The sequence below is a fragment of the Crinia signifera genome, chromosome 1 (genome assembly GCF_055691185.1).
Source record: "Crinia signifera chromosome 1, ASM5569118v1, whole genome shotgun sequence".
NCBI classification, from domain to species: domain Eukaryota; kingdom Metazoa; phylum Chordata; class Amphibia; order Anura; family Myobatrachidae; genus Crinia; species Crinia signifera.
In genome coordinates this window covers 36243718-36269588 of record NC_139217.1, presented here as the reverse complement: position 1 = coordinate 36269588, position 25871 = coordinate 36243718, and the positions used below count along the sequence as shown (strand labels likewise).

The following is a 25871-nucleotide window of genomic DNA, read 5'->3' as shown; positions in this document are numbered from 1 at the left end:
TGCTGTTGTGCTCCTCTGTCTCTCTCCCCTCTCAGGCTGTAGTTTCACTTTCGACATCAGCCTGAGAGGTGCTCCCCCTGCCTGCCAGCGGCTGTATCTCTACCTCAGGCAGCCGCAGCAGCAGGGAGAAGGAAGACAGAGCAGGGAGCTGTCTCGCCGCGCAGACTGATGCCGGGCACAGCGGGGAACGGGCGAGCAGGGCGGGGGAGCCGGCGGCAGAGCTCCGGCGCCAGGTGACATGTTGGCGCCTGGAGCTGGTGCTCCGCCGGCTCCACCCTAGCTACGCCTCTGCATGGTTAACGTACTGTGATACTCTGAGGCACAGATATCGTGATGGGTGTATCTGATAGATCTCCGGCACAGAGCATGGGGCTGGGGAAATTGCTGATACTAATGATTACATACTGTATGTGGCTATTGATTGAAGAACAGTCGGAGGTGTAGCTTCTCACTTACAGCCATACAGATGCTGACACTGGAATAAGATAATAATCTGTCTGTCATGGTCTTTTTCATTTATGGCCATTGGGTGCGGCTCAGAAAGAGGCACCAAATGTATTGTTGGTTCAGACTGTAAGTGACCAAAACCATTAGTGCCAGTTGAAGTAAGGCAGCAACATAAAGTTTCCTTGTTTTAAATTATTTTGAATGTAGTTTAATTCCACTTTAAACCACTTATCAACAACTGTTTAAAATACAGTAATGACTATTGTACTATGAAAACTGAAAAAAAAAACAGCTTCTATGTATATCAGCCCATGGAGGCATAATTACTTTCTATATAAAAAAATATATAATAAATTTGCTTTTCTACTGAAAATATCTATTTACACTGATGTATTTTTATTAGTCCATGACAGAAGAGTAACCTGCAATGTATATAAGGCTCCCACTAGCTCCTGTTACCCTGTGCCCTGCATATTCCATACTACTCCTGTGCAGCTGTCAGTGCTGGGATTGGGGAGAGGAGAAACCATCTCGCATGCACCTGATTATCTGTAACAATGGGTCTGACCTATTTTTTATTGTGTTTTTGCTGCTGGTCCTGTATGTGACACTCTGCAGATCTGAGACACAGAACTCTACACCCGGCTGTTACCTGGTAGTGAGCGATTTTACAGTTACATGTAATTATTCTCAGGAACATTATTGAAGAATTAGAAACAATGTTATTATCTCAGAGGAATGGATGGAATATTTTCTTCAGTGTCATCTGCATGATGTAAGTACAATAGATGCTGCAAGCAGTATTACAAGGACGTTTCATACAGAGAATCCCTAAAAACGTCTGTGCATTGCTCATACCTCCCAACATGACCCTCTCCAGGAGGCACACAATGCTCTGTTCCTAGACTTACCTCTTACAGCCAAATTTAATGCAGCCAGCGAGGGGTTAAACGGTGGGGATCTTTGAAAACAATCGACCCTCACTGTTAAACCCCCGCGGCAGTCACTCACTGTATTCAATGTTCCCGGGGAATACTCGCTGTTGGAGGACAGCGAGGATCCCCCCAAACAGCGAGGCTCGCAGCCACTGCAGGGAGCCCCCTGCATTTAGCAGTGAGTCTCGCTGTAATCGCGGCTACATACGCCGTTTTCCCCTCGCTCCAAAAAGCTAGCGAGGGGGAAACAGTGTATGCACGGGGGTCAGTTAAATACACTGCTCGCTATCACAGCTCGCCCACGACACTGAATACAGCCCTTAATGTATGATTGCCGTCACATGTGTTGAAACTCCTTTCTCAGCAATTAAAATGTTAAACACAGGTGTTGGCAATCTTACATTAAGAGGGAAGTCCAGGAACAGAGCGATGTGTCCCTCCTGGAGAGGGTCTTGTTGGGATGTATGATTTCTCAGTAACTGCTCTCATCTCTCTGTATTTTATATCAGACAGAATATCTCTGTCTCTTATTTGTACCTGACCCCTTTATATTTTATGTTTCCAAATCTCTGCAGCATGTTATATAGCAGAAGACAGAGACATATTCATAATTTACAGTGTTTCTAAAAGCCCCCATCCACTAGTGTGATATGGCCACTTTTTATGCAATTCCGATGCATTGCCGCAAAGGATCGCATAAAAAGTGACACATCACATGTCCTTTACCTGCAAGCATGATGAGAGTCCTTGCATCGAAGTCGCAGATCCTACGGGCTGCCTTAAATATTTGTCGATGCCCATAGATTATGGGGGGGGGGTGGGGACTTAGGATGCACACCCTGTATACATGAGGTGCTATCATGCTGGACTTGTTCTGCAAAGAAATATGCATGGTGCAGATGCACACTTCATATTATTAATCAATAATAGAGGTTCTTGGTATATTAATTGGCCAAGAAATATTTGCCCACCAACGGGCTTCACGGTGACCTCATTTCTGGTGGGTCCCTAATGCAAAGTTTGAATCTGGGATGTGGAACCCAAAAAAGTCCAGCATAAGCCAGTCACCCCAGGGCAGCACACAAGTGAAAAACTAAGCTATAAGTGTATTAATAGGAAAGAAGCAGAAGCTAGAGGTTAAAAAGTGTAGCGCTAGAAAGTATAATATTAGTGGAAAATAAATAGTGCTAAATAAATGTTATTGTGTGCCACCATGAAAGCAAGACAGCCACACCAACCCAATGGGAGCTGTACACCAAATCCATCACCAAGACTAGCAATTAGTGTCAGTTTTTAGGTCTTACCTACATTGTGCCTCTAGTTTGCAGTCTGTGGCTACCAGGGACCAAGCTGGTAAAATAATATTCAGATCAGGTGGGCGGGGTGCTACTCTAAGTTGAAGGAGTCCCAACCTTCAGGTGTACGTAGGGTTGCCACCTCATCCCTTTAAAACTGGAGAAATATTAATTACACAGGTTCTTTGCCTGGCTCACTTCAAGACTCAATTTCAACTGTTTTTTTTTTTAAACAGCCATCAGACTTCATTCCAACTGTATTTTTTTAATCAGCCAAAGAACCTGTGTAATTAATATGTCTCCAGTTTTAAAGGGATGATGTGGCAACCCTGGGTGTACGGTGTACACAATTTTAGCTTATAGGGGGGGGGGGATCAGATGTCCATAGCCCCTGCTAAGATTGCAGAAGATACATTGGGTGAGATTTAATAGGATGAGAGATTCAGAAATTGAGAGATTTGGTAAGAAATCTCCAGTTTTTTTTAAAGCGTCAATCATTTACACTACAACATCAAACTGGTTTTGAAGTGTAAACTATTGTTGTTTTAAAACAAACTGGAGATTTCTTACCAAATCTCTCACTTTCTGAATCTCTCATCCTATTAAATTTCACCCATAGTATGCAAAAGATGTGCCTGGAGACAGCACTGCGCAGAATAGTGTCTCACATGTTTCACTCCTTTAGATAAAGCTTCCATCTAAAGCATATCATGGCCCTTATTCTGGTTCACTCGCAAAGTCATATTCCTTCTCAAATGGACAAATCCATGTGCACTGCAGGTAGGGCAGATGTAACATGTGCAGAGAGAATTAGATTGGAGTTGGGTTTTACTTCAAAGTGAAATCTATATTGCATTATAAAAAATAAAGCAGTCAGTATTTCCCTGCACAGAAACAAAATAACTCACCCAAATCTAAATCTCTCTGCACATGTTACATCTGCCCCACCTGCAGTGCACATGGTTTTGTCCTCCAAGCTGCCAGGGTGGCCTGTGACTCAGACATTCTCTGAGGTTTACAACTCTTTCCCTATTTCTCTGCGACCACTATTGCCAAATGTAGAGTACTGGCTCCCATCACGGCGGCCCTTCGATCTCAAGGGATACTTGATTCCTGGTGAAGTTAACCGTTACCCATGATGATTTCATCCCTCAAGGCTAGAACTAAACTGCTAGCGGTTTGGGACATTTTGGCTACGCCTCTATCTACAATTTTACAACGGAGCCGAATATGCGGGCACGACCGTGCGTCCTAAACCCCGCCTTTCGTACGGATTGCTCACTCCGTCCTAATGCGGTAAGAAGCTGTCCGAACGGACCGCAAGTGTATTTCTCATGAATACACCTCCTCCATCTCAGGGAACCTCCCCCATCATTCGATGGTCGCAGACCATTAAATGCAGGACCGAATGGCCAGGCAGCTCCTGCAACCTCAGACCACACCGGCATTTCTCCGTGCAAAAGCAGGGATCTGGGCGGGCAGCTGACATCCGGCAATGTCATATGTCCGCCCCCTGCACGTGCGTCACGACCGCATTACCATACGTACGCCCAGTGTTTTCATGGGAACGCCCTTGAAACGCGGGGCGTATGCATATGTTAATGAGCCCAAACAGCCCTTCACGCCCCTCTCCACCCCCTGTTCGTAGTGTACACATTTCATGTGGAATTTGGACGTGCGTCCTGTTCGCACATGCGCAGAGACGCCTCTGCACATGCGCAGACACTAAACATCGGCGGACCGACCGCACACGGACATTACCGCACCAACCAGAATAAGGGCCTCTGAGTGGTCTACTACATGACTATAGGTTTTTTGTCTTATTGTTTTGACTCCATGTGCCCTTTTGGCCGCTGAAGGGATCTTGTTCAAAGTCACGTAAGATACTGTAGTGATGTACTAGCTTTACAGTATATGATTCTCTTTATGTATATTATTTCTGTCAGTTCTGATTGTTTTCATGTTCCCTGTTGCACGTTTGCTACATATGCCGTTTACCAATTTTGGTTTTGTTCTCTCTGGGTACTTACTCTTCTATGAATGTAGTGTTATGTTATTGCCTATGCCCCAAGTGGTGGCACCTAGGCCACTTCCCCCAAAGTTTACTTTACTGCACAGTTTTTCTCTCTCCCCTGCATTAGTTATGCAGACCCGATGTGCTGGTCCATTTGGTATTCCCTTCCTGTTTTTCTACCCCTCCCCTTTTTAATGTGTTATTTACACTTTAAAAACTCAAGGCTTCTACAGGGTCCTCTATGTTACTATGACCAAATGCTACTGTTGTGCCATATTGTCCATCAGCTATTTTCCCATGGTGTTTTTTTTTTCCTTAAATGTTAAGGGATTAAACTCCCACAATAAATGTAGACTAGCCCTTGCCACATTTTATAAACAGAAGGCAGATATAGTTGCCCTGCAGGAGACACATTTCTCCTCCCTTGGTCCTCCCACTTTTAAAGAGGTACAAATCTGGGTATTTTTCAAATGGACCGTTTAAGAGGAATGGAGTACCTATTCTGTTTCGAAACTCTGTATAGTTTGTACTATTACGGGGCTTAAATGATCCCTGGACAGCATTGGAGATAGCGATGGCAATAAAGATGCTCCCACTTGACAAAGCCCCCACGCCTGACAGCATTATTAATGACTTTTATTTGGTGTTTCAAGCTCAGTTAACTACTCATTCGATTGCTGTGTTTAATGAAGTAACTGACTTTGGTTCATTCCTAAGGGAGATATTGGAGGCTCAGGTGGTGACTTTGCCTAAACCTGGGAAAGACCAGAAATACTGCCCCATTGCTTTATTAAATGGAGATGTCAAACTACAGTATTTGCCAAACTGATTGCCGCATATATATCAATAAATATCTTGTGACCCTTGTCTACCCAGACCAGGTCGGGTTTGTACCAGACAGACAGGCCTCTCATAATACGCATAGAGAATCCAATCTTAATTTAATCTACTCTGCCGTAATGTTATCTACTCTGTTGTGAAAGTGATTTTAAGATCTGGCCTGCTCGTCCCAATTGAGGAACCTGTATGCTCCACGGTCTTCTTCTCTAGTAAACACTTATGAGAAAAACTCATTTAACAATTCTGCTTTTCCCATATCCTCTTTAATGTTATTACTGTTAATATTGGTTAATGGGCCTATGTTCTCTTTAATTATATGTTTACTATTGATGTATTTGAAAAATTTATTAGGATGGGTTTTGCTCTCCGTGGCTATGCGTTTTTCATTTTCCCTTTTAGCTATTTTGATTACCCCTTTACAAATTTTGTTTGATTCATTGTACTTAAAGAACACCTTTTCATTCCCGTTATTCTTGTAAAATTGAAATGCTCTTGTCTTATTTTTAATCGCGGTTCTCACTTTTTTGTCCAACCATGATGGCTTTTTCTTTTTTTTTTTATATAATTTTTTATTGAGTTTTATAAATCAAGAATACAATAAAACATAGCATAGGACATATATAAGAAGGTTAACGAAACCATAATAGACCAGAGCAACTACCAGTTTGAGAATGGTCTATTTTCTAATGTTGATATCCAGTAGAATGTTTTGAGTGAGCATCACCCTAAACATAGGTCAGGGAATCAGAGGAAGAGTTTTAGAAGGAATATCCATATGCCAATAGGAGCTTGGCAAACTAGTGAGAGAAAGGGCGGGGGGTAGAGGGTTGGGGGTAGGGGTAGGGGGGGGGGGATGCAATATAGAAGGAACTCCAATCAAGAGGTAAAAGTTGTGTGTGTGTGTGTGTGGGGGGGGGGGTAGAGTGAACAGGATGAGGACAAGTAACAACAGTTATCCTACACAGATAAATCACCATCTGGTGATTGGCTAATCATTTAAGGTATTTCCAGCTGCACGAAAATTCTAAAATTAAGGTGTCGTAGATTCGTAAAAAAGAATGATACATGGGTTTGTCACTACACCTTTAAGTAGTCACACCTACTAACATATGGAGTTATCTAGAAATGTCTGTAAATGACAACTGAATATTATATTGAATTGACGGCAGGAGAGAGTTCAGGAAAGTATCCCAAAGCTTTAAGAATTTGACCACACTCCCATTACTGTGGTTTTGGAGCACTGTCCGTCTATCGAAGTAGAAGAGCTGAGTTAGTTTTTGTTTGACTTCGTTAAGGCTTAGAGAAGTGGCGTCAGTCCGATGGATTAATATGGCTTTCTTCGCTATAGTAAGGATTTTTCCAACAGAGGAATGAGAGAAGGATCATTTCCCTTGAGGTTCCACTTTTTAAAGTGTAGGAATATGCATGTCAGGTAATCAGGCTTGGAAGCGATATGTAGAAGGTCATTAATATATGATGTAACTTTATACCAAAAACATTTGATCTTTCTGCATTCCCAAACACAGTGTTTGTATGTGGATGAAGAGTGAGAACATTTGTGACAAGCACCGGTTTCTTCTGAGACCCAATGTTTCCTTTGGGCTGGCAAAATGTAGGCCCTGTGCAGAATCGAAAATGTACCTCCTGCAGATAGGCCGACTGGAAATGTTTATAAGCCAAACCATTTATCAGTGTTTCCCACATTTCCTCTGCATTCTTCCCCTCAAATAACACTTCCCACTCTATTTCTTTTAAAGATTCCCTGAATAAATCAAAGTTAGCTTTCCTAAAATGTTATATTTTAGCAGGTCCTGTATGTTGTAGTTTACCAAAGTTGATTTCCAGTGAGACCATATTATGGTCACTGTTACCTAGATGTTCTATTACTTTGGTATTTGAGACTAAATCTATATTGTTTGTCAATACTAAATCTAATAACGCCCCATCATGAGTTGGTGTTTCAAACAATTGTGTGATAAACTGATTCTTGAGTAAGTTTAGGAACCCACTGCTTTTTGCTGACTTACATGTCTCATTTGCCAAGTCAATGGCCCTTATTCAGATCGGCACGGTACGGCCCGCGTGCGGCCGTACCGCCGATGTTTGTGGTCTGCACATGCGCAGAGGTCATTCTGCGCATGTGCAGCCCCCTTCGCCGCAGACGGATTTCGTCCGCCGCAAAGGGGGCGGATAGGGGCGTGAGGGGCTTCATCCCCTCATTTCCCTATGTGTACGCCCCGCGTTTCATGGGCGTTCCCATGCAAACGCGGGGCGTATGCATGGTAATGAGGGCATGACGCCCTCATTACCATGACATGGGGGCGGAAAGCTGACGTCGCCGGATGTCAGCTTTCAGCCCCCATACAAGCTACCACACGGACGATTGTCCGTGTGGTCTCAGCTTGCGGGAGCTGCCGCGGCGTGCGGCCCTGCCTTCGATGGTCGACGACCATCGAATGCAGGGGGCAGCTCCCACCATGGTGGAGGCGTACGCCTCCACCATTTTTGTGCGGATCGCCAGCCGTCCGTGTACGGACGGCCGTGGCGATCCGTCGGGTGGGCGGCCCTTGGTTTGTGCGGTCGGAGCCCCGTGTGCGGCTCTGACCGCACCAACCAGAATAAGGGCCAAAGTCTGGATGTCACACCAGGGGTCTGAGTTGCAGAGTCTAAGACCTCTGGTGAGGGCCTGGACCAATACTGGAATCGGGGAGGCTGCAGAAGACCCTCGCACATATATGTTGCGCGACAGTGCACCCAGAAACAGGAAAGAAAGAGTCAGTGGTAAAATACAACCGGTTTATTGTAATGCAGGAAGGTTGTAAAATAACAGGCAGTAACGTTTGCAAGGTGGAAGTCTCTGAACAATATAACAGGAACACGTAATGCAATACGTTACTGTAGATGTGAGGTAATGACTCGATGGTGGAACATCGGACTTGAGATGGCTTGAAAAGATATATGGAGTTGGATGAAGGATGAAGAGAAGCAATCCATAATATCGGAACTAGGATTGATGACAGAACATCGGATTATGACAGAACATCGGATGATGATGGAACATCGGATCAGGATCGATGGCGGAACATCGGATGACGGAACAGAGGATCAGGATTGGAATCCTGGAGCTAGGCTGGAACCAGCAGGTGAGTCTGGCAGCAGACACGGAATCACAGGAGATGGTAACCTGGATGATCACAGGAGATGGTAAACCTGGACAGGATCAGGAACTGGGGCACCTGGAGAGTCACGCTGCAGCAGGGAGAGACAAACACCAACTGTAGCACTAGCATTGGAGTGAGCACTCCCAGCATACTCATACCCACTGCTTGGCCAGGATTGGCCAGGCAGGTATAACAGGGAGATCACTCCAAGCAGGTTTGGACAAGAAAGACATGTGACTGGGAAAACATGGCAGCCCCCATGTCAGGCTATGGTGGGAAAGACTGTTTGTAGTTGCCATGCTTGTGGCCGGGAGCAATGGTGGCAGACAGGGAGATTGCTGAGCACTGGACACTGTCTCCACTTGTGAGGGAAGCGGTGTGCCACATAGCCGCAGACTCAGCAGTGCTGAGAGGACTGGAGGATGACTGAGAGTATAGACAAAATATACTTAAAATACAGCTGTGCCCCTTCACTCTATGTGTAGTTAACACTATTCCCTTATTAATTCAGCACCAGTCAGATCATAGTTGCTGCAGCCTCACAATGATTTAAACTCTTCTGAGCACACACTGGCAATGGTAGCGCTACCTATCCCCCCTCACACTTTCAGAACCCCCCTGCCAACACTATTACCCTCTAGTTCCTGCTCCTTCTTTGTCCCCCAAGCTTGGCCCTGCGCCCACACCCCCTGCTGTAAGTTTCTCCCAGTTTATGTTTACTTACCCGGTGCTTGCCTCCGCTAGGTACCTGTACTCCCCTCTGCTGGGTGCCCTGGCCGGCGTTCACTCTGCCGGGCTCAAGTCTGCCCCGCTCCGTTCTGCCCGGCTCTGTCTGGCCTTGTTCAGCCCCGGTGCCTGACTTGGGTTCCTCCTGCACACTTCTCCTGCACATTCAACCGGCACCCGGCTTTCTCATCCTCCTCATCCTCCCTGCACTTCCGTTTTCTGGATATGCATCACACCAGGTCAGTGCATCACCCTCAGTAGCGCAGGTACATGCGTGATTTCCAGGTTCTTGATTTTTGATTTTGTTACAGTACTTCCATTTTTCTTTTGGCTTCTTTGATCACCAATAGTAGTAGATCTAGTGAACAGTGATTCAGAGTATATGTCTATTTCACAGAAAAATTGAGGTTGTATCTCTCAATCCTGTGGGTGTTTTGTATTCTTGAACCCCTAGGCATTTTTTTGTCCCGATAATAATTTGACATGGTTAGCCCGTGAAAGAAAAAGTCCTGTTCTGGTTTTCTCAAATTTAATAATTCCTTGTACATATCTAGAGGGGTTTCAGGGACTCCATGGCCCCCTGCTGTCTCTTTAAAGAGAAAGTTCTCTGCCTCTGATTCAGAAAAACTAAAGGTGGCTCCTGGTGTTAGGACCACTCTTTGATGTATAATGCCTGTAGTACTGGCATTAGTGGATTAAATGTCGAAAGTGTGTTCCTGTGCTCATATCACTGTCACACCTGTGCCTTAAAAAAGTGCCTTTTTAATAGAAAACTCCCAGTGATTAACACTGCTGTAAAAGCAGTGACTGGTGTCCTTGGTGAACTGATAATAATTGTAGAAGGTTCCGGTGCCTTGTGAGAAGGGCTCTTGCCACATTTACTAAAAGGTGTCTGTGGTTCAGCCTGGTATATATAGTTTGCAGTGATCCCGGCATTCTGGATAAAGTGTTTCTGGCCTTGTGCCTTCCATAGAGCATGCTGCTGCAGCAGTACAGTGATGTACAGCAGAGGAATGACGGTGGCACTCATGACTTTAAATGAATAGTCTTACAACATCTTGTAGTTCAAAGTTTCATCTCTGGAGTGCTTTTATAAAGACCAGCATACAAATGAAAAGAAAACACTCACAATTTATGTAGACCCAGGATAGAGCTGTGCGTACATCAATCAACTTCCTGATACCCAACAGAGCCTCAGGTCGCCCCCTGCACATGTTGCATCTGCCCCATGGTGCACATGGTTTTGTCCATTAGATAGAAAATTTGCTTTTGAAAGAGGCCCAAAATTAAGTCATACTGTACCTAGAGGACAGGACCACTGACACCTCTGGTTTTCATAAGTAGGTGCTGCGGATGGCCTGCACTGGCTCTAGTAATGGACAGTGCATGATAAATTACTTTAAAGAGGGAAAAGAAAACTCTTTGTGCCGGGGCACTCTTAATGATGTTATAAAAATGTACTTTTAATCAGAAGGGGACTAACAACATGCACAAAATAAGGCATACATATAAACACAGATATATTGATAAAAAAATATGCAGTCATAGACACCGTTTTACCAAATGGGCATGAAATAATTGCCTTGGGTCCAAGACTCCTCATTAACGCATACACCTTAATGATGCATAACATAAATGTTGAATGGGATAGGAGCAGAGGTGTAACTCTGGGATGCAATGAAGTCATCTGCCACAGGGCTCCTGCTTTCAAGGGGGAACCTCTCCTCCCGTGTGAGTTTAAATTAGTCCATTGAAAGCCATCAATATTGCTTCTGCAGCTGGCTACCCCTCCTCACATCATTTTTTTGCAAGTGACACACCATGTATTAGAACCCACAACTTGTCTTATAAACAAGCTCCTAACCCTTGAAACATAACACAAGAAAAAAAAAATTCTGCCATTGTAGTAGGGAAACCCTCTTTAAACCTCTCATCCTCCATACAGCCCCGATATCTTCCCATGTAACTCCCATATCCCCAGCCCTTAGACAACTCACTGGAAGGTCAATGGTTCACCTATGACAAGGAGGTGCAGGACACTGTGAAAACCTGGCTCCATCAGCCATCCAGGAGTTTCTACACTAAGAAGTGATTCTAGTTGACTTGGTAAGCTGCAAAGCTTGCTTCTTACTGAGTCCTTGTGGAGCCACCCCAGCAAATACATGCCCATCCCCCACCACCATTTCCCCTCACAACCATGCAAGGGGATGTGTGATGAAGAGAAATCCTCTCACATGTCTTTGCTGACCATTGAATGATTTCCCCTGCCTTCACAAATATGTCAGTGGAGACTTACTTATATTTTGCGGGTGCCAGGACAAATAAAGGGAGTGCGGCTGAGATTATGTGATGTCAGCCATCCGTCCCCAACAGACTTCATACCTGCCATTATTCACATGGAAATGGCCAGTGTTTAACCCCTTACTGCCGCAGCCTGTGAGCCCTTTTTTTCAAATCTGACATGTATCACTTTATGTGGGGATAACTTTTTTTTGCTTTTACTTATCCCAGTGATTTTGAGACTGTTTTCTCGTGACACATTGTACTTCAAGTTAGTGGTAAATTTTGGTCGATACAGTCTGTGTTTTTTTGTGAAAAATACCAAAATGTCGTAAAAAAAATTGAAAATTTTGCAATTTGCAAAATGTTAAATTTTCTGCTTGTGAGACAAATAATCATAACACTCAAAATAGTTAATAACTAACAAAGACCATATGTCTACTTTATGTTGCCATCATTATTTAAACCTCCTTTTAATTTTTTTGGACACTAGGAGGCTTAAAATATGAATAGCAAATTCTCAAATTTTCAAGAAAATTTCAAACACTGATTTTTTTAGGGACCAGTTCAGTTCTGATGTGACTTTGAGGGACTTGTATGTGAGACACCCCCATAAATGATGCCATTTCAAAAACTGCACCCCTCACAGTATTCAAAACAGCATTTTGGAAGTTTGTTAACCCTTTAGGTGTTTCACAGGAATTAAAACAAAGTGTAGGTGAAATTTCAAAATTTCATTTTTTTTGCAGATTTTCAATTTTAATACATTTTTCTAAGGAACACAGTAGATTTTACTAGAGAAATGTGACTAAAAATTGATTCCCCCAATTCTTTTGTTTTCATAAATAGCCTATATGTGGCCCTAGTGTGCACGTTGACCAAACCACAGGCTTCATAATAGAAGGAGCACCTACTTGATTTTGGAGCCTCATGTAGGTTTTTAGGCACCATAAGATGCTAAAAGTTAGGAACCCCCCCACAAGTGACCCCATTTTGCAAACTACACCCCTCAGGGAATTCATCTAGGGGTATAGTGTACATTTCAAACCCCCAGGGGTTTCACCAATTTTGGTACAACTGGGCTGTGAAAATGAAAAATTACATTTTTTTTACACAAAAATGCAGTTCTAGCTCAAAATTTTTCATTTTCACAAGGAATGAAGGAGACAAAGCACCCCAAAATCTGTGCCGCAATTTCTCCCGAGTACGGCAATGCCTCATATGTGACCAAAAAATAGCAGGACTCAGAAGGGAAGGAGTGATATTTGGATTTTGCAGCACAGATTCTGGTGGAATGAATGGTGGGTGCTATGTCGCATTAGCAAGACCCCCGAAGCACCAATACAGTGGAACCCCCCCACAAGTGACCCCAATTTGCAAACTACACCCCTCAGGGAATTCATCTAGGGGTATAGTGTACATTTCAAACCCCCAGGGGTTTCACCAATTTTGGTAAAACTGGGCTGTGAAAATGAAAAATTACATTTTTTACACAAAAATGCAGTTCTGGCTCAAAATTTTTCATTTTCACAAGGAATGAAGGAGACAAAGCATCCTAAAATCTGTGCCGCAATTTCTCCCGAGTACGGCAATGCCTCATATGTGACCAAAAAATACCATTTGGGTGCATGGCAGGACTCAGAAGGGAAGGAGTGATATTTGGATTTTGCAGCACAGATTCTGGTGGAATGTTGGTGGGTGCTATGTCGCATTAGCAAGACCCCCGAAGCACCAATACAGTGGAACCCCCCCACAAGTGATCCCATTTTGCAAACTACACCCCTCAGGGAATTCATCTAGGGGTATAGTGTACATTTCAAACCCCCAGGGGTTTCACCAATTTTGGTAAAACTGGGCTGTGAAAATGAAAAATTAAATTTTTTTACACAAAAATGCAGTTCTGGCTCAAAATTTTTCATTTTCACAAGGAATGAAGGAGACAAAGCATCCCAAAATCTGTGCCGCAATTTCTCCCGAGTACGGCAATGCCTCATATGTGACCAAAAAATACCATTTGGGTGCATGGCAGGACTCAGAAGGGAAGGAGTTATATTTGGATTTTGCAGCACAGATTCTGGTGGAATGAATGGTGGGTGCTATGTCGCATTAGCAAGACCCCCGAAGCACCAATACAGTGGAACCCCCGCCACAAGTGACCCCATTTTGCAAACTACACCCCTCAGGGAATTCATCTAGGGGTATAGTGTACATTTCAAACCCCCAGGGGTTTCACCAATTTTGGTACAACTGGGCTGTGAAAATGAAAAATTACATTTTTTTACACAAAAATGCAGTTCTGGCTCAAAATTTTTCATTTTCCCAAGGAATGAAGGAGACAAAGCACCCCAAAATCTGTGCCGCAATTTCTCCCGAGTATGGCAATGCCTCATATGTGACCAAAAAATACCATTTGGGTGCATGGCAGGACTCCAAAGGGAAGGAGTGATATTTGGATTTTGGAGCACAGATTCTGGTGGAATGAATGGTGAGTGCTATGTCGCATTAGCAAGACCCCCGAAGCACCAATACAGTGGAACCCCCCCACAAGTGACCCCATTTTGCAAACTACACCCCTTTAGGGAATTCATCTAGGGGTATAGTGTACATTTCAAACCCCCAGGGGTTTCACCAATTTTGGTACAACTGGGCTGTGAAAATGAAAAAATACATTTTTTTTACACAAAAATGCAGTTCTGGCTCAAAATTTTTCATTTTCACAAGGAATGAAGGAGACAAAGCACCCCAAAATCTGTGCCGCAATTTCTCCCGAGTACGGCAATGCCTCATATGTGACCAAAAAATAGCAGGACTCAGAAGGGAAGGAGTGATATTTGGATTTTGCAGCACAGATTCTGGTGGAATGAATGGTGGGTGCTATGTCGCATTAGCAAGACCCCCGAAGCACCAATACAGTGGAACCCCCCCACAAGTGACCCCATTTTGCAAACTACACCCCTCAGGGAATTCATCTAGGGGTATAGTGTACATTTCAAACCCCCAGGGGTTTCACCAATTTTGGTACAACTGGGCTGTGAAAATGAAAAATTACATTTTTTTACACAAAAATGCAGTTCTGGCTCAAAATTTTTCATTTTCCCAAGGAATGAAGGAGACAAAGCACCCCAAAATCTGTGCCGCAATTTCTCCCGAGTATGGCAATGCCTCATATGTGACCAAAAAATACCATTTGGGTGCATGGCAGGACTCCAAAGGGAAGGAGTGATATTTGGATTTTGGAGCACAGATTCTGGTGGAATGAATGGTGAGTGCTATGTCGCATTAGCAAGACCCCCGAAGCACCAATACAGTGGAACCCCCCCACAAGTGACCCCATTTTGCAAACTACACCCCTCAGGGAATTCATCTAGGGGTATAGTGTACATTTCAAACCCCCAGGGGTTTCACCAATTTTGGTACAACTGGGCTGTGAAAATGAAAAAATACATTTTTTTACACAAAAATGCAGTTCTGGCTCAAAATTTTTCATTTTCACAAGGAATGAAGGAGACAAAGCACCCCAAAATCTGTGCCGCAATTTCTCCCGAGTACGGCAATGCCTCATATGTGACCAAAAAATAGCAGGACTCAGAAGGGAAGGAGTGATATTTGGATTTTGCAGCACAGATTCTGGTGGATTGAATGGTGGGTGCTATGTCGCATTAGCAAGACCCCCGAAGCACCAATACAGTGGAACCCCCCCACAAGTGACCCCATTTTGCAAACTACACCCCTCAGGGAATTCATCTAGGGGTATAGTGTACATTTCAAACCCCCAGGGGTTTCACCAATTTTGGTACAACTGGGCTGTGAAAATGAAAAATTAAATTTTTTTACACAAAAATGCTGTTCTGGCTCAAAATTTTCATTTTCACAAGGAATGAAGGAGACAAAGCACCCCAAAATCTGTGCCGCAATTTCTCCCGAGTACGGCACTGCCTCATATGTGACCAAAAAATACCATTTGGGTGCATGGCAGGACTCCGAAGGGAAGGAGTGATATTTGGATTTTGCAGCACAGATTCTGGTGGAATGAATGGTGGGTGCTATGTTGCATTAGCAAGACCCCCGAAGCACGGTGAAATGATGAACCTAATAATCCATAGATGTGTGGTATATTTTAAAACACTCCTTCATACATAGGCCGGGTTTGTTGGGGCAAGTTTCACAGTGGAAAATAGTTTGCTTTCTTATTCCCTTTTTATAGCAAACTTTGCACCTTTTTTGTGTCCTGCCCTTTTTTCCAGTGGAGGGGATTTCGTTAGGAAAATGCTGCCCTGATACAATACGGGGGCCAGTACTAGAAGTACTGGGGCCAGTACTAGAAGTACTGGGGCCCTCTGCCTGCTGGTTCCCAAATATTAGGCCCTTTATGACTTCCTCTTGAAAGTGCATAAATGTCCCCGTCTGGCTGGTAGAACGGAATAGTACGTAAGCGTTATACAGTGCCATCTGGATGATATACACGGCCAGCTTCTTATACCATATTTTTGTTTTCCGCAGGGCACTGTACGGCTTCAGTACCTGATCTGAAAGATCCACTCCGCCCATGTACTTATTATAATCTAGGATACAAATAGGTTTTGAGGTGTACCTGGTACCTCGTACAGGGACGGAGGTGGTACTGTCTCCGTGAATTGTTGTCAGTATAAGGACATCCCTCTTGTCCTTATATTTGACCAACAACATATTTTCGGTGGATTGTGCCCTGCTTTCACCCTTTCTCAGTAATTGGGCAACGTGCGTTTTTGGGAGGCCTCTTTGGTTCTTGCGCACAGTACCGCAAGCTGCTGTACCTCTTGAACCAAGGGCCTTAAACAGGGGGATGCTGGTGTAAAAGTTATCCACATAGAGGTGATAACCCTTATCCAGGAAGGGGTGCACTAAATCCCAGACAATCATTCCACTAACACCTACGAGGGAGGGGGGGCATTCTGGCGGTTCAATTCTTGTGTCCTTCCCTTCATATACCCTAAACCTGTGGGTGTACCCTGAGGTACTTTCGCACAGCTTATACATTTTTATGCCATACCTTGCCCTCTTATTGGGAAGGTACTGGCGGAATTTAACCCTTCCTTTAAAATGTATAAGTGACTCGTCTACACAAATTAATTTTTCGGGGATGTACATCTCAGCAAATTTGGCGCTGAAATGATCAATGACCGGCCTGACTTTGAATAGCCGGTTAAAGGTGGGATCATCTCTGGGTGGGCACTGTGCATTATCGTTGTAATGCAAAAATTTAAGGATCGTCTCAAAACGAGTCCGGGTCATGGCCATACGATGAAGTGGGGTGCTGTACAGAACATCTGTACTCCAATATTGCCTAATTTCTGGCTTTTTAACTATGCCCATATGTAACACTAGACCCCAAAACGTCATCATCTCTACTGCATCTACAGGGGTCCACCTAGCAAATGATGACGTGGGGTTTTGGGCAATAAACTGCTGGGCATATAAATTACTTTGGTCCACCATTAAATTTATAAAATCATCAGAGAAAAAGACTTTGAAAAAGTCAATTTCTTTGAGGCCTGTAGTATCAAATTGGATTCCTGGGTTGGCCAAAAACTCAGGAACCTGGGGCTCAAAATTGTCTGGTGGTGGGGTCCATACGATATCAATCATTGGGGGGGGGGGGTCTCAGCTGCTCTACGGGGGCGTCTTTAAAGGGGGTCCCTCATCACTAGAGGAGGAAGAGGAGCTTAAGACGAATGCAAATTCATCGCTTACTTCACTGGCTGTGTCAGTGTCAGAGGCAATAAGGGCATATGCCTCCTCCGCTGAAAACAGTCTTTGCGATGATTTGGACATTTTTATTATTTTTGTGTTTGTGTAAGTGTAGTGTTTCAACACGTGTATAGTGTAGGGGGGGGGTACAAACTTTATTTCAACACGGGGGGTATGTAGTGTGTATGTAGTGCTTTAACACGTGTAAGTTAAAAGAAAAAAAAAAAAAGCTCCTGCGCCAAAAATTGAGCACAGATGTTGGTCAGTAACGTCCGTCACTGATCAGCGCTCAGCGGCCACAGGACACCCACAAAATCACCGTGGGTGTACAATTTTTTTTTTTTTTAAAAACCCACAGCACCCTCCAAAAAAAAAAAATTAAAAAAAACTGCTGATGAGTCAAAGGCAACAGGAATTTGATCCAAAAAAAAAAAATTAGATCAACCCTGTGCCAAAAATGCTGATAAGTGATGTACGTCACTGATCAGCGCTCAGCGGTCACAGGACACCCACAAAATCACCCTAAAAAAAAAAAAAAAAACCTACTGATTAGTGATGCAACACTGATTAGCAGTGAGGGGCAGCAGGCACACAACTTTTGGTGCAACCTGACGGGGTATATATAAAAAAAACCCTGCACCCCAAAAAAGTTGCTGATCAGTTAATTTATACTGATCAGCACAAAAGGGGGGCAGCAGGGGGCAGCAGAGACAAAATTATATTATACAATATTATGTTCTATGACACAATGATGACGCTGCAGCAGCAGTCGCAGAAGCACCAGGAAGCAACAGCAACCAGGAAGCAGGCAGCACGGATGCCACCACACCACAACGCAGATCAGGTCAGTATAAGAGCACAGATGGGCACGGAGACCGCTCTGCACGCTGTTCCTGACCAGAATGGCGGCTGCAGGGCTGTCTCCGTTATTTTCAGTGAGGTGTAATGGCTGTGATTGGTCCGTCGGTCCGACGGACCAATCACAGCCTTGGGGGCAGGTGGGGTGAGGTGGGGTGACCACCAGTGACCCCTTTACACCCGGTGGTGATTGGTGCTGTACTTAACAGCACCAATCACCACCGATCCCTGTGTTACCGAGCAACGTTATTCGCCGGTACACAGAAAACGCTGTAATTGGCTGTTCACATTTGAACAGCCAATCACAGCGATCGCCAATGGGGGGGGGCATCGCTGCCCCCCCTGGGCCACGAGGGAAGATGTCTGCTGTCAGGGACAGCAGCCATCGTCCCTCTGTCACCGCGTCTATAGACGCGGTGACAGTTTACAGTCATGACGTACATTTATGCCATGTGTCGGGAAGTACATCCCGACCATGACGTAAATGTACGTCAAATGTCGGGAAGGGGTTAAGTGCGGCTGCCCATCATCCTCCCCCACTCACCTCTCTTGTTGACATTGTAAATAGTCGAGGCCACTCGCAGTCAAGGTTTTCATATGCACAGAAATGCACATGCATATGTGTAAACCCTGAACCAGATTGAACCAGAATCAGCTCCTAAAGCCATTCACTCCCTTCCTACACACTGGGATCAGTGCATCAGTGTCAATGGCAATTATGTGTAATTGTAATGTTACACATGACCTGTAATTAAATATTATTTAATTAAAGTATTCTTAACACACAACCATAGTCTACCTTTCATTTGGGTACACTTTATATTAACTACTGTATCCAAGGCAAAGTTTGTGCAATATTTTTCTACACAATCTTAACTACCCTACAGATGGAGACCCTCTTATTCACTTTCAGCACTCGCCAGAACCTCCCCACTGGTGAGTGCTGGTGGAGAGGGACTCCATCAGACTGGGATGTGCATGCCTCTCACACACACACACACATGTCCCAGTCACTCGGTGGCTGGGTGGCGTAACTCTGCCCATTTCTGCTTCAGGGAGACAGGCAGGGTTAGGGGAGGTTCATGGCGGCAGTGGGGACCAGCAATGGAGGTTACGGATGGTTGTGGGGAGCTCCGTCGAAACGGGTGTGTGAGCGTCTGGTGCGTGCGTGCCCCTTCCGACAGCTGGCAGCTGGTGATGGAATTGCCAGCCCCTGCAATGAAGAGCCAAGCTCCATCGAAGTGGCTATGATCTGAACACTTGGAATTCCCATACCATACAATAATAGCTTAGGTCAGAAGACTCTTAATCATGCAGCAATAGAAATTCACAAGTGCAGACTTGATGCTCAAAGGACCTTATTCAGGTATGTTCGCTGCCACCCTGCATTCGCACAGGGACTGATGGCATTTCTACGCATGTGCAAATGCAGGGAGCGTGCACCCCTGGTGCGACCAGGACAGCAGGTGGGGGTCAGAGAGGTTCATGGGGAAGCCCCATTAGGATATGGGAATGCTCAACTGTGCGTTCTCATGCTAATGTGGGCATGACAGACAGGCGACATCACCGGATGTCAGCTGCCTGCCCACTCCTCTACCCCCCCCTAAAAATGTAAAGAGAGTTAAGCTGTCAACAAAAGACAGCAAACAACTCAGCCTTCTAAAGACATGGTATCACAAATCCACAAGGAGAGTCCAAGGGTGTTGGTGCTTGCGATGCCTGACCTTTCCATCACTATACAGGAAGAGGTGGCTCCATCCACCATTTGCAGCATGCCCTCCGTATATGCTGGAAGGATCACCCACAGTCCAGTTCCTGATTTTGAAGTTGTCAATGTTGTACAACAGGAGGAGGAAATTCATGTAGCTGGCACTGAGGTTGAAGTTGATGAGAAGGAGGATGCTGCTGATGTGGTTTTCTTAAATGAGGCACCGGGCGAGACAGTTGTTGACGGTGGGATGCAAAAGGCCATCACCATGCCTGGACAGAAGACCAAAAAATCCACCTCTTTTGTCTGGAATTATTTTTATTCAGAACTGGACAACAATTGTCTCACCATATGTAGCTTATGTAAAGCTGGAATAAGCAGGGGTAGGGACATTGGTCACTTGGGGCAATCCTTGCTTTTGCATCACCTGAAGTTAGTTCATAAGTCACTGTTTAGTTCACAAACTATGGCTAGGACCGTAAGCAGTCCAGGGACACCTAAATCCTGTTGTATCCAAGCACCTAAAAGCACCAACAAGTCACTCCTCGTCAATTTCCCCCTCCATTCGGAACAGAGGTAGTCTTGCAGGCCATATCATATCATCGGCAAGACTGACTCCTCTTCCATCCAGGATTCCTCCCGGATGTAAGACCGACTCCCACCTGCTGTTGCTGGTTGGAGTTGGTCATCGTCCAAGTGGGGAAGTCGAAGGCCTGCTACATCTTTCACTAAGCAATTGACCGTCCAACAGTCATTTGCCATAAGGACGAAGTATGACAGCAGTCATCCAATAGCAAAACAGATAACTGCAGCCTTGACAGCTATGTTAGTGTTAACTGTCTGCCCAGTGTCTGCCATCAGTGGAGTTGGATTTAGACAGTTAATGGAGGTATTGTGTCCCCGGTACAAAATCCTGTCAAGATTCCACTTCACTAGGCAGGTGATACCGAGGATGTACAGAGACATCCGAACAAGTGTCCTTGGTGCCCTGAAAAATGTGGTTGTACCCAATGTCCACTTAACAACGAACATGTGGACAAGTGGTTCAGAACAAACTAAGGACTATATGACAGTGACAGCCTACTGGATAGATTTATCTCCTTCCATAGCAACAGAAGCAGCAGCATCTGCTGCATGCCAACTCCTTCCAAGGCAGGCAACTCTGTGTATCACCTGTTTCACTAAGAGGCACAATGCCGACAACCTCTTAGAGAAATCATCTCGCAGTGGCTTACCCCACTTAGACTCTCCCAGAGATTTGTGGTGTTGGACAATGCCAGAAACATTGTGCGGGCATTATAAATGGGCAATTTACAGCACATTTCATTTTTTACCCACACTATAAATTCGGTGGTGCAGCTTATCCTAAAAAGTGACAGGAGCATGCAGGAGTTGCTTGTGGCCCACAAAATTGCTGGACACTTTTGCTATTCTGCCGAAGGCTGGAGCAGCATCAAAAACTCCTCAACCTGTCCTACCATCACCTCAAACAAGAGTTGGTGATGCACTGGAACTCCACCCTCTATATGCTGCAGAGGACGGAGGATCAGCAAAAGGCCATACAAGCCACAAGCACAGTGGAGGCTGATTTCCTTGTTGTGCAAGGTTCTCCAGCCATTTGAACTTGCCACAGGTAAAGTCAGCACCAATACTGCCAGCTTGAGTCTGGTGATTTCCCTGATCAAGCTGTTGCAGAAGCAACTGGAGAAAGTGAAGTAGGAGCTAAAGCATTGTGATTCCGCAAAGCATGTAGCTCTTGTGAATGAAGCCCTCCATATGGCTTGCCAGGATACAAGGGTGGTCAGGCTGTTAAAGTCAGAAGAATACATTCTGGCCACTAGGTTCGATCCTCAGTTTATAGCGTATGTTGTGTCTCTGTTTCTGGCAGACACAATTCTACAAAGGTGCAAAGACCAGGTCAGGAGATTGTCATCTGAAGCGGACCTTAATACGGCAACAGCTCCTCCATCATATTTTCCCACACTTGTGGCTGCGAGGAAACAGCTACAATTTCTCACACAACCCACTGGCGGGGATGCAAGGCAGGCAGGAGAGAGTTTGGACATCTGGTCCGGACTAAAGGACCTGCCAACAATTGCTGACATGTATACTGTTGCTGCTTTGGATGCTGTCACAAGCTCTGTATCGCTTTTATGCCTTTGGAGTAGTTATCATAAATGGTTTTAGCCTCATAGGCTTGAGCTTGGCCTGTCAAAATTAGGGTTTCAAGATGATACCTCCGTAATTCATTACCAAACTTGGCTAAGCGATTTCACAGAGTAGATGAATATACAGTATGTGCAAGGCTATAGAAAAATCTATTCAGGTAGAATCGAGGGTCTTGTCTATGGCCTCCCAGCTCAAAGAATGCTTAGGGGGTATTCAACCTTTCCAACAGCATTGAAGGCAGATTCCGACAAAACAAATCCAACTTTAAAACAAGTCGGATCTGTTTTGTCGGAAATGCCCACAGATTGTCGAATCACGTCCGTTTTTCAACAATTTGTGGGTGGTTTGGCTGAGACGACTACTTTTCTTTACTTGACAAGCGGAACATTGAATACCGCCTGTTGAGTGTCTCTCAAGCAGAGCTAAAACGGCCCTGGATTCCTACAGTCGGTATGTTCCAACAGTCAAAATCCTGGATTGAATACAGCCCTTTACCTTCAAAGGTACTGACGACATGCTATGCTGTCTATTTATTATTCTAACAGTTTAGTAAATCATTGCAACTTCTTAACAGACTATTGTAAATTACTGCTGGCATTATGTGGTAGTAGGGGAGAAGCTTATTTTTATATTAACATTTTAATTTTTTGTGCCATCCCTTCCCGAAAATCCAATATAGGAACCTTGGTAAAAGTACGGGATTCCATAGAAAGTCCAAAAATCCTGATTTGTTGTGTGACTTTCATTGCCAGCATTTACTTGTTACAAAAGTTTATTTTGTTATTTAGAGATGAATACAAGTATCTGTTTGGAAAATTGTGTTTCTTTGTAGTAATTGTGTGTTAAAATAACAAAAGAACACAAAGTTTGAGGGGCAGATTTATTAAGCTTGGAGAAGAGATAAACTAGAGATAAAGCGGAGAAAAGGTAAAAGGAGATAAAGCACCAGCCAATCAACTCCCAACTGTCTTTTTCAAACACTGCTGATTAGCTGTGCTTTATCTCCTTTTACCTTTTCTCCGCTTTATCTCCAGTTTATCTCTTCTCCAAGCTTAATAAATCTGCCCCATAGACTTTTAGAAGTAATGTTGGCCCATGGTTAATGTACTGTGATACTCTGAGGCACAGATACAGTGATGGGTGTATCTGATAGATCTCCGGCACAGAGCATGGGGCTGGGGAAAGTGCTGATACTAATGATTACATACTGTATGTGGCTATTGATTGAAGAACAGTTGGAGGTGTAGCTTCTCACTTACAGCCATACAGATGCTGACACTGGAATAAGATAATAATCTGTCTGTCATGGTCTTTTTCATTTATGGCCATTGGGTGCGGCTCAGAAAGAGGCACCAAATGTATTGTTGGTTCAGACTGTAAGTGACCAAAACCATTAGTGCCAGTTGAAGTAAGGCAGCAACATAAAGTTTCCTTGTTTTAAATTATTTTTAATGTAGTTTAATTCCACTTTAAACCACTTATCAACAACTGTTTAAAATACAGTAATGACTACTGTATATTGTACTATGAAAACTGAAGAAAAAAACAGCTTCTATGTATATCAGCCCATGGAGGCGTAATTACTTTCTATATAAAAAAAATATATAATAAATTTGCTTTTCTACTGAAAATATCTATTTACACTGATGTATTTTTATTAGACCATGACAGAAGCGTAGCCTGCAATGTATATAAGACTCCCACTAGCTCCTGTTACCCTGTGCCCTGCATATTCCATACAACTCCTGTGCAGCTGTCAGTGCTGGGATTGGGGAGAGGAGAAACCATCTCGCATGCACCTGATTATCTGTAACAATGGGTCTGACCTATTTTTTATTGTGTTTTTGCTGCTGGTCCTGTATGTGACACTCTGCAGATCTGAGACACAGAACTCTACACCCGACTGTCACCTGGTAGTGAGCGATTTTACAGTTACATGTAATTATTCTCAGGAACATTATTGAAGGAATAGAAACAATGTTTTTATCTCAGAGGAATGGATGGAATATTTTCTCCAGTGTCATCTGCATGATGTAAGTACAATAGATGCTGCAAGCAGTATTACAAGGACGTTTCATACAGAGAATCCCTAAAAACGTCTGTGCATTGCTCATACCTCCCAACATGACCCTCTCCAGGAGGCACACAATGCTCTGTTCCTAGACTTACCTCTTACAGCCATATTCAATGCAGCCAGCGAGGGGTTAAACGGTGGGGATCTTTGAAAACAATCGACCCTCACTGTTAAACCTCCGCGGCAGCCACTCACTGTAATAGCGGCTACATACGCCGTTTTCCCCTCGCTCCAAAAAGCTAGCGAGGGGGAAACAGTGTATGCACGGGGGTCACTTAAATACACTGCTCGCTATCACAGCTCGCCCACGACACTGAATAATACAGCCCTTAATGTAGGATTGCCGTCACGTGTTGAAACTCCTTTCTCAGCAATGAACCTGTTAAACACAGGTGTTGGCAATCTTACATTAAGAGGGAAGTCCAGGAACAGAGCGATGTGTCCCTCCTGGAGAGGGTCTTGTTGGGATGTATGATTGCTCAGTAACTGCTCTCATCTCTCTGTATTTTATATCAGGCAGAATATCTCTGTCTCTTATGATGTAAGTACAATAGATGCTGACCCCTTTATATTTTATGTTTCCAAATCTCTGCAGCATGTTATATAGCAGAAGATAGAGACATATTAATAATTTACAGTGTTTCTAAAAGCCCCCATCCACTAGTGTGATATGGCCACTTTTTATGCAATTCCGATGCATTGCCGCAAAGGATTGCATAAAAAGTGACACATCACATGTCCTTTACCTGCAAGCATGATGAGAGTCCTTGCATCGAAGTCACAGATCCTACGGGCTGCCGTAAATATCTGTCGATGCCCATAGATTATGGGGGGGGGGGGGGACTTAGGATGCACACCCTGTATACATGAGGTGCTATCATGCTGGGACTTGTTCTGCAAAGAAATACACATGTGCAGATGCACACTTCATATTATTAATCAATAATAGAGGTTCTTGGTATATTAATTGGCCAAGAAATATTTGCCCACCAACGGGCTTCACGTTGACCTCATTTCTGGTGGGTCCCTAATGCAAAGTTTGAATCTGGGATGAAGAACCCAAAAAGTCCAGCATAAGCCAGTCACCCCAGGGCAGCACACAACTGAAAAACTAAGCTATAAGTGTATTAATAAGAAAGAAGCAGAAGCTAGAGGTTAAAAAGTGTAGCGCTAGAAAGCATAATATTATTGGAAAGTAAATAGTGCTAAATAAATGTTAGGGTGTGCCACCACGAAAGCAAGACAGCCACACCAACCCAATGGGAGCTGTACACCAAATCCATCCCCAAGACTAGCAATTAGTGTCAATTTTTAGGTCTTACCTACATTGTGCCTCTAGTTTGCAGTCTGTGGCTACCAGGGACCAAGCTGGTAAAATAATATTCAGATCAGGTCGGCGGGGTGCTACTCTAAAGGCCCCCATACATTAGGCCGACTTGTCCTAGGGACAAGTCGGACCCAATTTACCTGCGAGCCGCCCGGCAGCTCCCCGGGAGGCTCTCATACAATTTGGCACTTGATGTGCCATTTTTTACATGGGATAAATCGCATGCGATTTATCCCATGTAAAAAAAAAACCCGGGGAGCTGCAGGGCGGTGAGGAGTAGTGGGGGCGGGCAGCGGCGGCCAGCGGTGGT

General features: G+C 44.3%; 1 protein-coding gene across 2 annotated transcripts in view; it reads left to right on the top strand.

Moving 5' to 3' along the window:
• The first annotated feature begins 1111 nt into the window (after positions 1–1111).
• LOC146078403 (vomeronasal type-2 receptor 26-like) overlaps positions 1112–25871 on the top strand; it is a 166046-nt gene continuing 141286 nt past the window's right edge. Inside the window, exon 1 of one of the 2 annotated variants that reach the window (XM_083186115.1) lies at positions 1112–1222. The gene's annotated coding sequence lies outside the window, so the exon portion shown is untranslated. Of the gene's footprint in view, positions 1223–24004; positions 24194–25871 lie in introns of those variants that run through there. The other variant, XM_083186108.1, reaches the window with a different exon arrangement.